This window comes from Schistocerca nitens, chromosome 9, assembly GCF_023898315.1.
Source record: "Schistocerca nitens isolate TAMUIC-IGC-003100 chromosome 9, iqSchNite1.1, whole genome shotgun sequence".
Lineage (NCBI taxonomy): Eukaryota > Metazoa > Arthropoda > Insecta > Orthoptera > Acrididae > Schistocerca > Schistocerca nitens.
Window position 1 is genome coordinate 376,169,401 of NC_064622.1, and position 8,909 is coordinate 376,178,309.

General features: G+C 43.9%; 1 non-coding gene across 1 annotated transcript; it reads left to right on the forward strand.

The window, feature by feature from the left end:
- Positions 1 to 235: 235 nt before the first annotated feature.
- Trnas-cga (transfer RNA serine (anticodon CGA)) lies at positions 236 to 310 on the forward strand. The gene has a single exon. It is a non-coding gene; the product is annotated as a tRNA-Ser (tRNA).
- Positions 311 to 8,909: the final 8,599 nt, after the last annotated feature.

Sequence of the window (8,909 nt, forward strand, 5' to 3'; positions counted from 1 at the left end):
CTCAGCTGGAATTTTGGGTTGTTGAATAATCAACTAAAACCCTACAGGTCAGAGCAGCATATATTACCGACGCTACAGCATAAGGCGGCCTGCTGACAACGGCTGCTACTTCTGCTCGGCTAAGCTGCACGGAGATGGGCTCCGCCGTGGAGACCGATATAAGAGCGAGAGCGAGAAAACAGCTAGGAGACGAGGTACTGGCATAAATAAAGCTGTGAGGACGGGGCGTGAGCCGTGCTTGGGTAGCTCAGTTGGTAGAGCACTTGCCCGCGAAAGGCAAAGGTCCCGAGTTCGAGTCTCGGTCCGGCATACAGTTTTAATCTGCCAGGAAGTTTCATATCAGCGCGCACTACGCTGCAGAGTGAAAATGTCATTCTGGAAATTTCCAATGATGTTGAAAACCATTGGATGAACAATTTTTCATTTAACGTATCAGAAAAAAAGTTATTTTGGATGAGCAAGATAAGTGGGAATGAGGCATATATAATGTCGAAGCTATGTTGTTCCGAAACGAAGGAGAAAATCTAAAACGTTTTCACACAAGTTTTTCAGTATTTATAAGAGGACATAAGATAGTGACCGCAACTCCTCCTTAAAATGCCATTCTCGATACGTTTTCAGGTTCACATTACTTTTTTTAAAAAATGGGATTATGTATTTTCTTCTACGAAATTGGGAAGGGCCTTCAATTTTGAGTATAAATGTTGCATTACTTTTATCCATCAGGTGTGAGAAGACAGAAAATAGTGTTGACACACTTTAACTTTACTGACATCCACTTCCACTCTATGCGTACAATACTAGTACACTGTATAACCAAAATTTATGTTCACATTACAAGCAATTTCAGTTTAGTAAATGCTCAAAGTTACGATCATTAGCTTCGCTGCACTTACGAAAACGCACTTCAAAAGCAGTTGAACATATCGGAACATTTCTTTGCTGATTCCTGCACAGACATTCCTACTTCGTTGACATAGTTTTTCGGGTGAGGTTGGAATTTCTTGATAAACTTTGTCCTTCATGTATCCCCATACGAAAAAGTCTGCAGCCGTGAGGCAGGGGAGCGAGAAGGACAGTGGCAAGGCCCATTTATATCTTATCCACCGATCAGGGTAATCTCTGTTTGGTATTTCTCCTTCTATAGCTGAGTAATGAGATTGGTAACCATCGTGTTGATAACACATGGCACCCCGTTCCATAAGGGGCACATCTTGAAGCAAAGGTGGAAGTTCTTGGCCTAAAAATTTTCTAAAAAATTTTCTATATATGTGGCCATTATGTTTATTTTCCCCGAAGAATGGTCCAATGATACTTAACCCTAGAATTCCATACCAAACATTCAAGCGCCACTGCCTATGATGCTCAGCTTCCCATAACCGTTCTCCGTATAAGTTGCAAGTTGCTCTAGCGTTCATACAAGCTTCACCATAAATATAAATCATATCGATTCCCTCATTAATCGCCTATCGAATACCAATGATTGCAAAACGAAGTATAGTGCACTCAGAATAGTAGGTAACATTCTTAATCGGTTTCAGTTACCTCTGGATAAACTCGTATCGATTTCACCAAACCAGTAAGCAAATGAGTATCGTTATGGGAATAAAAATAAAATATCAAGAAACTAGCTGACATTAACAAATGAATTTCCTGCATTGAAAAACAACAACAAAATATATCACACCATCAACCAGCCTTAGTGGATAAATGTTCTACAAGATTTATACTCCAAATTCAATGCCTTTTCCAGTCTGGTAGAAGAAAATACACCACCCCATTTAAGAAAATTTCCCTGAAAGGAACATTGGGCAGGCATTTTAAGGACGATTTCGATCACTCTTTTATGAATACTGAAAATTTTCACCTTCCCCTCGGAGCAAGATGGCCACGACAACATGAATGCCTCACCCCAGATATATATCCGCTTTATAATGATTTTCTCTCTCTCTCTCTCTCTCTCTCTTATTTTCTAGAATTACACTGTCAATTGCTGCAAATGAAACCACGCGAAACAGTTTGTCACATAGTCCTTAACTAACAAGTTAATTCTGAATGATAATTTTGTAATTATTTTTGTGTTATTAAAGAATTATACCTGCCATGTACTTTCTTTGTTTGATTTAGGTCTTTGCTCAATAGGAAATCAGTGATATTTTTGCTCAGTGGATACTCTTTGAATTGCACAAATAGTATGATGACGTAACAGCAGGGGAGCAAGCAGGTCAGAGGCGCTCCTATATGTTATCCATCGATCAGGATAATATCTGTTTAGTATTTCGCTAGCTATAGTTGAGTAATGAGACTGATAACAATCGTGTTGATACCACATGGCACCCAGTTCGACATGGGGCACATCTTCAAGCAACGGTGAAAGTTCTTGTTCAAAAAAACACTTTCCGGCCATTAACTTTTCTTATCTGAAGTATGGTCACATGATACATTCACGCACCGCTGCCTTTAATGCTCAACTTCCCGTTTCCCGTAACTATCTACAATTTTCCACTGACCAGTAATGTATATTATGTTGGTTCGCTTGAACATGATTGATGAATGTCGCCTCATCAGAAAAGAAAATGTTTGAAAACGTACCATTTTCTATTTGTAATAGACCCATTGGCAAAATTCAACACGCTTCTGAAATAATCCTCATGAAGGGATAGATGTCGACTAATGTGCTGTGGATGGAATTTATTACGTTTAGGTATTCGAAGAACACTCCTTTGCGAAATTCGGGAATCACATTTCAGCTGATGAGAACTAATGTGAGAATTAGCAGCAACTGAAGCTAATTCAACGGCTTTAGAATTTTCCCCCGTAGTTGCTCCTGGGGTATCGGCGAGGACCATTCGCAACCGTCTCCATGAAGCTGGGCTACGGTCCCGTACACCGTTAGGCCGTCTTCCGCTCACGCCCCAACATCGTGCAGCCCGCCTCCAGTGGTGTCGCGACAGGCTTGAATGGAGGGACGAATGGAGACGTGTCGTCTTCAGCGATGAGAGTCGCTTCTGCTTTGGTGCCAATGATGGTCGTATGCGTGTTTGGCGCCGTGCAGGTGAGCGCCACAATCAGGGCTGCATACGACCGAGGCACACAGGGCCAACACCCGGCATCATGGTGTGGGGAGCGATCTCCTACACTGGCCGTACACCACTGGTGATCGTCGAGGGGACACTGAATAGTGCACGGTACATCCAAACCGTCATCGAACCCATCCTACCATTCCTAGACCGGCAAGGGAACTTGCTGTTCCAACAGGACAATGCACGTCCGCATGTATCCAGTGCCACCCAACGTGCTCTAGAAGGTGTAAGTCAACTACCCTGACCAAGATCTCCGGATCTGTCCCCCATTGAGCATGTTTGGGACTGGATGAAGCGTCGTCTCACGCGGTCTGCACGTCCAGCACGAACGCTGGTCCAACTGAGGCGCCAGGTGGAAATGGCATGGCAAGCCGTTCCACAGGACTACATACAGCATCTCTACGATCGTCTCCATGGGAGAATAGCAGCCTGCATTGCTGCGAAAGGTGGATGTACACTGTACTAGTGCCGACATTGTGCATGCTCTGTTGCCTGTGTCTATGTGCCTGTGGTTCTGTCAGTGTGATCATGTGATGTATCTGACCCCAGGAATGTGTCAATAAAGTTTCCCCTTCCTGGGACAATGAATTCACGGTGTTCTTATTTCAATTTCCAGGAGTATATATATATATATATATATATATATATATATATATATATATATATATATGGAGTAGTGTGTGAGCTACATACCTAATTAGCGTCTCAATAAATCCAAGAATTTTGAACTAATCTCTGAGTTCCTTAAAAGATTCTGGGACTTCGTTATTAACAGAATAGAAGTATGTGGCGCATTGATACGACAATTTAAGTGCCAAAACTACTTACACTACATGAATCGAGACTCGGGTTTCACATGTTATAAAGATACTGCTACTAAATAGGAATAATAGTCAAGTGTGAATGATATTAGGGTTTTGTACTAAAAACTGAGAATGAATAACTTAATTTTTACCATATGTGCTAGACTATCGTCAATTTGTTGCACATTATTATAATCGAATGGCTTTACTTATAGGACATGGATAGTTCTTCCCCTTTTGTTTTATAACATTTCCATGATTACTGAAGGTTTTGTGTGTGTTTACTAAAATGAGAACAATATCACTAATTTGTGGGCAAGGGGGAAACGTGGGTTTTAACAGAGCTAACGTAGCAGTTTTACGCCCGTCCATTTTGTGAGCGGACTATGTTATTTGCCAGCAACATATAGACGACAGCTGCTGGTGCAGAGGGCTGCAGTCACAAAGCACCAAGGTACATAGTCAAACCATATTAACAAGCACGTCATATGTGACGCGGCCACTGTGTGTCGTGCAGGTGGCTCTAGTGTTCGGTCCACGTCCACCGATACGTCAGCTGTCTCGTCTCGTGTGAGAGCGGCTACCGCAGCTAGTTTACGTTAATCCAATTCGACCGCTATTGAGTGTTGTGTAACTGTCCCACGTCACCTGTACCCGCAAACTGCCACTGGAGCACCCTGCTGTCTCTTATACCACATTGAGGCAGACATACAATACTCACAAGCGGGATCGTTTCTTAGCATACAGCAGCACGCTGGAGATCAAGTCAGCGCACTGCATGGCAAATATCACGGCCTGTATGACGACGGCTTTGCAGGTAGCTGTTGGACAGTACTGAAGAATTCAAAAAATGGTTCAAATGGCTCTGAGCACTATGCGACTTAACTGCTGAGGTCATGAGTCCCCTAGAACTTAGAACTGATTAAACCTAACTAACCTAAGGACATCACACACATCCATGCCCGAGGCAGGATTCGAACCTGCGACCGTAGCGGTCGCGCGGTTCCAGACTGTAGCGCCTAGAACCGCTCGGCCACTTCGGCCGGCTACTGAAGAATTAATCGAAGGTAAGAATTTGCATGCTAACATCATGCTGATAGTCCGATTGCATTCCCTACCCCCCACCCCCAACCCCCCCAAACCAAGGACCTTGCCACTGGTGGGGACGCTTGCGTGCCTCATCGATATAGATAGCCGTACGGTAGGTGCAACCACAACGGAGGGATATCTGTTTAGAGGACAGACAAACGTGAAGTTCCTGAAGAGGGGCAGCAGTCTTTTCGGTAGTTGCAGGCGCAACAGTCTGCATGATTGACTGATGTGGCCTTCTCACTGTAACCAAAACGGCCTTGCTGTGCTGCTACTGCGAACGGCTGAAAGCAAGGGGAAACTACAGGCGACATTTTTCCCGAGGGCTTGCAGCTTCACTGTATGATTAAATGATGATGTCGTCATCTTGGGTAAAATATTCCATAGGTAAAATAGTCCACTATTCTGATCTCCGGGCGGGGACTACTCAGGAAGACGTCGTTACATGGAGAAACAAAACTGGCTCCCTACGGATCGGACCGTGGAGTGCCAGGTCCCTTAATCGGGTAGGTAGGTTAGAAAATTTAAAAAGGGAAATGGATAGGTTATAATTACTTTTAGTGGGAGTTAGTGAGTTCGGTGACAGGAGGAACAAGGCTTCTGGTCAGGTCAATAAAGGGTTACAAATACAAAATCAAATAGGGGAAATGCTGGAGTATGTTTAGTAATTGATAAAAAAATTGCAGCGCCGGTAAGCTACTACGAACAGCATAGTGAACACATTATTGTAGCCAAGATAGACACTAAGCCCACGTCTACCACAGTACAAGTTTATTTGCCCACAAGCTCCACAGATGACGAAGAGATTCAAAAAATGTATGATGAGGTAAAAGAGATTATTCGGAAAGTGAAGGGAGACGAAATTTTAATAGTCATGGGGGACTGGAATGCGATAGTAGAAAAACGAACATAAGGAAAAATTGTAGGTGAATATGGAATGAGCGCAAGTAATAAAAGAGGAAGCCGCCTGGTAGAGTATTGCATAGAGTATAACTTAATCATAGCTGACACTAGGTTTAAGAATCATGAAAGAAGGTTGTATACGTGGAAGAGGCCTGGAGACACTGGTAGGTTTCAGATATATTGTATAATGGTAAGACAAATATTTAGGAACCAGGTTTTAAACTGTAAGACATTTCCAGGGGCAGGTGTGAACTGTGACCACAGATTATTGGTTATAAACTGGAGACTAAAATTGAAGAAACTGCAAAAAGTTTGGTATTTACGGAGAGGGACGTGGATAAACTGAAAGTACCAGAGGTTGTAGAGAGTTTCAGAGAGAGCATTAGGGAACGATTGACAAGAATGGGGGAAGGAAATACAGTAGAAGAAGAATTGGTAGCTTTGAGGGATGAAATAGTGAAGGCAGCAGAGGATCTAGTAGTTAAAAAGACGAGGGCTGGTAGAAATCCTCGGGTAACAGAAGAGATATTGAATTTAATTGATGAAAGGAGAAAACATAAAAATGCAGTAAATGAAGCAGGCAAAAGGAATAGAAACGTCTGCAAGACATGTAATGGAAAAACAGTTCTACGCAAGGAAGGGAAAGCTGAAAGGTGGAAGGAGTACATAGAGGGTCTATACAAGGGCGACATACTCGACGGTAATATTGTGGAAATGGAAGAGGATTTAAATGAAGAAATGGGAGATATAATACTACACGAATAATTTGACACAGCACTGAAAGACCTGAGACGAAACAAGGCCCCGGAAGTTGACGTCATTCCATTAGAACTACTGAAAGCCTTCGGAGTGCCAGCTCTTACAAAGCCCTACCATCTGGTGAGCAAGATGTATGAGACAGACGAAATACCTCCGACTTCAAGAAGAAGATGATAACTCAAATCCCAAAGAAAGCATGTGTTTACAGGTGTAAAATTACCGAACTATCGGTTTAATAAGTCTCCGCTGCAAAATACTAACACGGATTCTTTACAGACGAATGGAAAAAGACGTAGAAGCCGACCTCGGGAAGATCGATTTGGATTCCTCAGAAATGTTGTAACACTCGAGGCAATATTGGCCCTGCGACTTATCGTAGAAGATGGATTAAGGAAAGGCAAACCTACGTTTCTAGCGTTTGTACACTTAGAGAAAGTTTTCGACAATGTTGACTGGAATATTTTGCTTCAGATTCTGAAGGTTGCTGGGCTCAAATACAGAGAACGAAAGGCTAATTACAATTTGTACAGAAACCAGATGACAGTTACTAGAGTAAAGGGGCATGAAAGGGAAGCAGTGGTTGAGAAGGGAGTGAGACAGGGTTGTAGCCTATCCGCAATGTTATTCAGTCTGTATATTGAGCAAGCAGTGAAACAAAAGAAAAATTTGGAGTAGGTATTAAAATCCGTGGAGAAGAAATAAAAACTTAGACGTTTGCTGATGACATTGTAATTCTGTCAGAGACAGCAAATGACCTGGAAGAGCAGTTGAACGTAATGGATAGTGTCCTGTAATGTGCATATAAGTTGAACATCAACAAAACCAAAACAATGATAATTGAATGTAGTCGAATTAAATCAGGTGGTGTGGGGGAATTAGATTAGGAAGTGAGACACTCAAAGTAGTGCACGAGATGTTGTATTTGGGGAGCCAAGTAACTGATGGTAGTCGAAGTAGAGAGGATACAAAATGGAGACTGGCAATGGCAAGGAAAGCGTTTCTGAAGAACAGAAATTTGTTAACAATGAATATCGGTTTGTGTGTCAGGAAGTCTTTTCTGAAAGCCATGGACGATAAATAGTTTAGACAAGAAGAGAATAGAGTCCTTTGAAACTTGGTGCTACAGAAGAATCCTGAAGATTAGATGGATAGATCACGTCACTAATGAGGGGGTACTGAATAGAACTGGGGAACAGCGGAATTTATGGCACAACTTGACTAGAAGAAGGGATCTGTTGGTAGGGCATGATCTGAGGCATCAAGGGACCACCAGTTTAGTAATGGAGGGCAGCCTGGAGGGTAAGAATCGTAGAGGGAGGCCAAGAGATGAATACACAACGCAGATTCAGAAGGATGAAGGTTCCATTAGGTATTTCGAGATGAAGCAGCTTGCACAGGATGGGGAAGCATGGAGAGCTGCATCAAACCAGTCTCTGAAGACCACAACAACAACAGTCCGGTCGGTTGCCGCACCGAAGATGCAGTAGCTCGCTACCGGAGGGGGCCGCAGGGGACGCGTCTGTAGCTGGGGAGGAGGCGCCGGCAGCCAAGTCAGCGCACGTAGGCGACAGCAGGAAGGAGGCAGCAGGCAGCAGGCAGCAAGGGGTTGGCGGGGCAGCCGGTAAAGCCTCGCCTGAGGAAAACAGGCGGGCGGGCGGGCGGCCGGCGGCCGGCGGCCGGCGGCTCACAGCCGAGGCAGGACGCGCCACGGCGGCCGCGTTTTGTGACTCGATGGTCGCCTCGACGGCGGAAGTGACAAGTCTCTCTGCCGCATTTCACTAGGCAGCCACAGTACGACGACACCAGCTGTAGACACCTTACAACAGTAACAGTTACTAGGATGCACTTCTCCCCACAGAATGTACCAACATTTTGTTACAAACCGAAGATCTAAATCCGGGGCGCAGTTCAAAGTCGATGCTACCGGTCAGTTGATTTGGCCTTACATCTACGTACGTAGTCAAAACTGCACCTCATGTACACTACTGGCCATTAAAATTGCTACACCACGAAGATGAGGTGCTACAGAGGCGAAATTTAACCGACAGGAAGAAGATGCTGTGATACGCAAATGATTAGCTTTTCAGAGCATTCACACAAGGATGGCGCCGGTGGCGACACCTACAACGTGCTGACATGAGGAAAGTTTCCAACCGATTTCTCATACACAAACAGCAGTTGACCGGCGTTCCCTGGTGAAACGTTGTTGTGATGCCACGTATAAGGAGGAGAAATACGTACCATCACGTTTCCGACTTTCATAAAGGTCGGA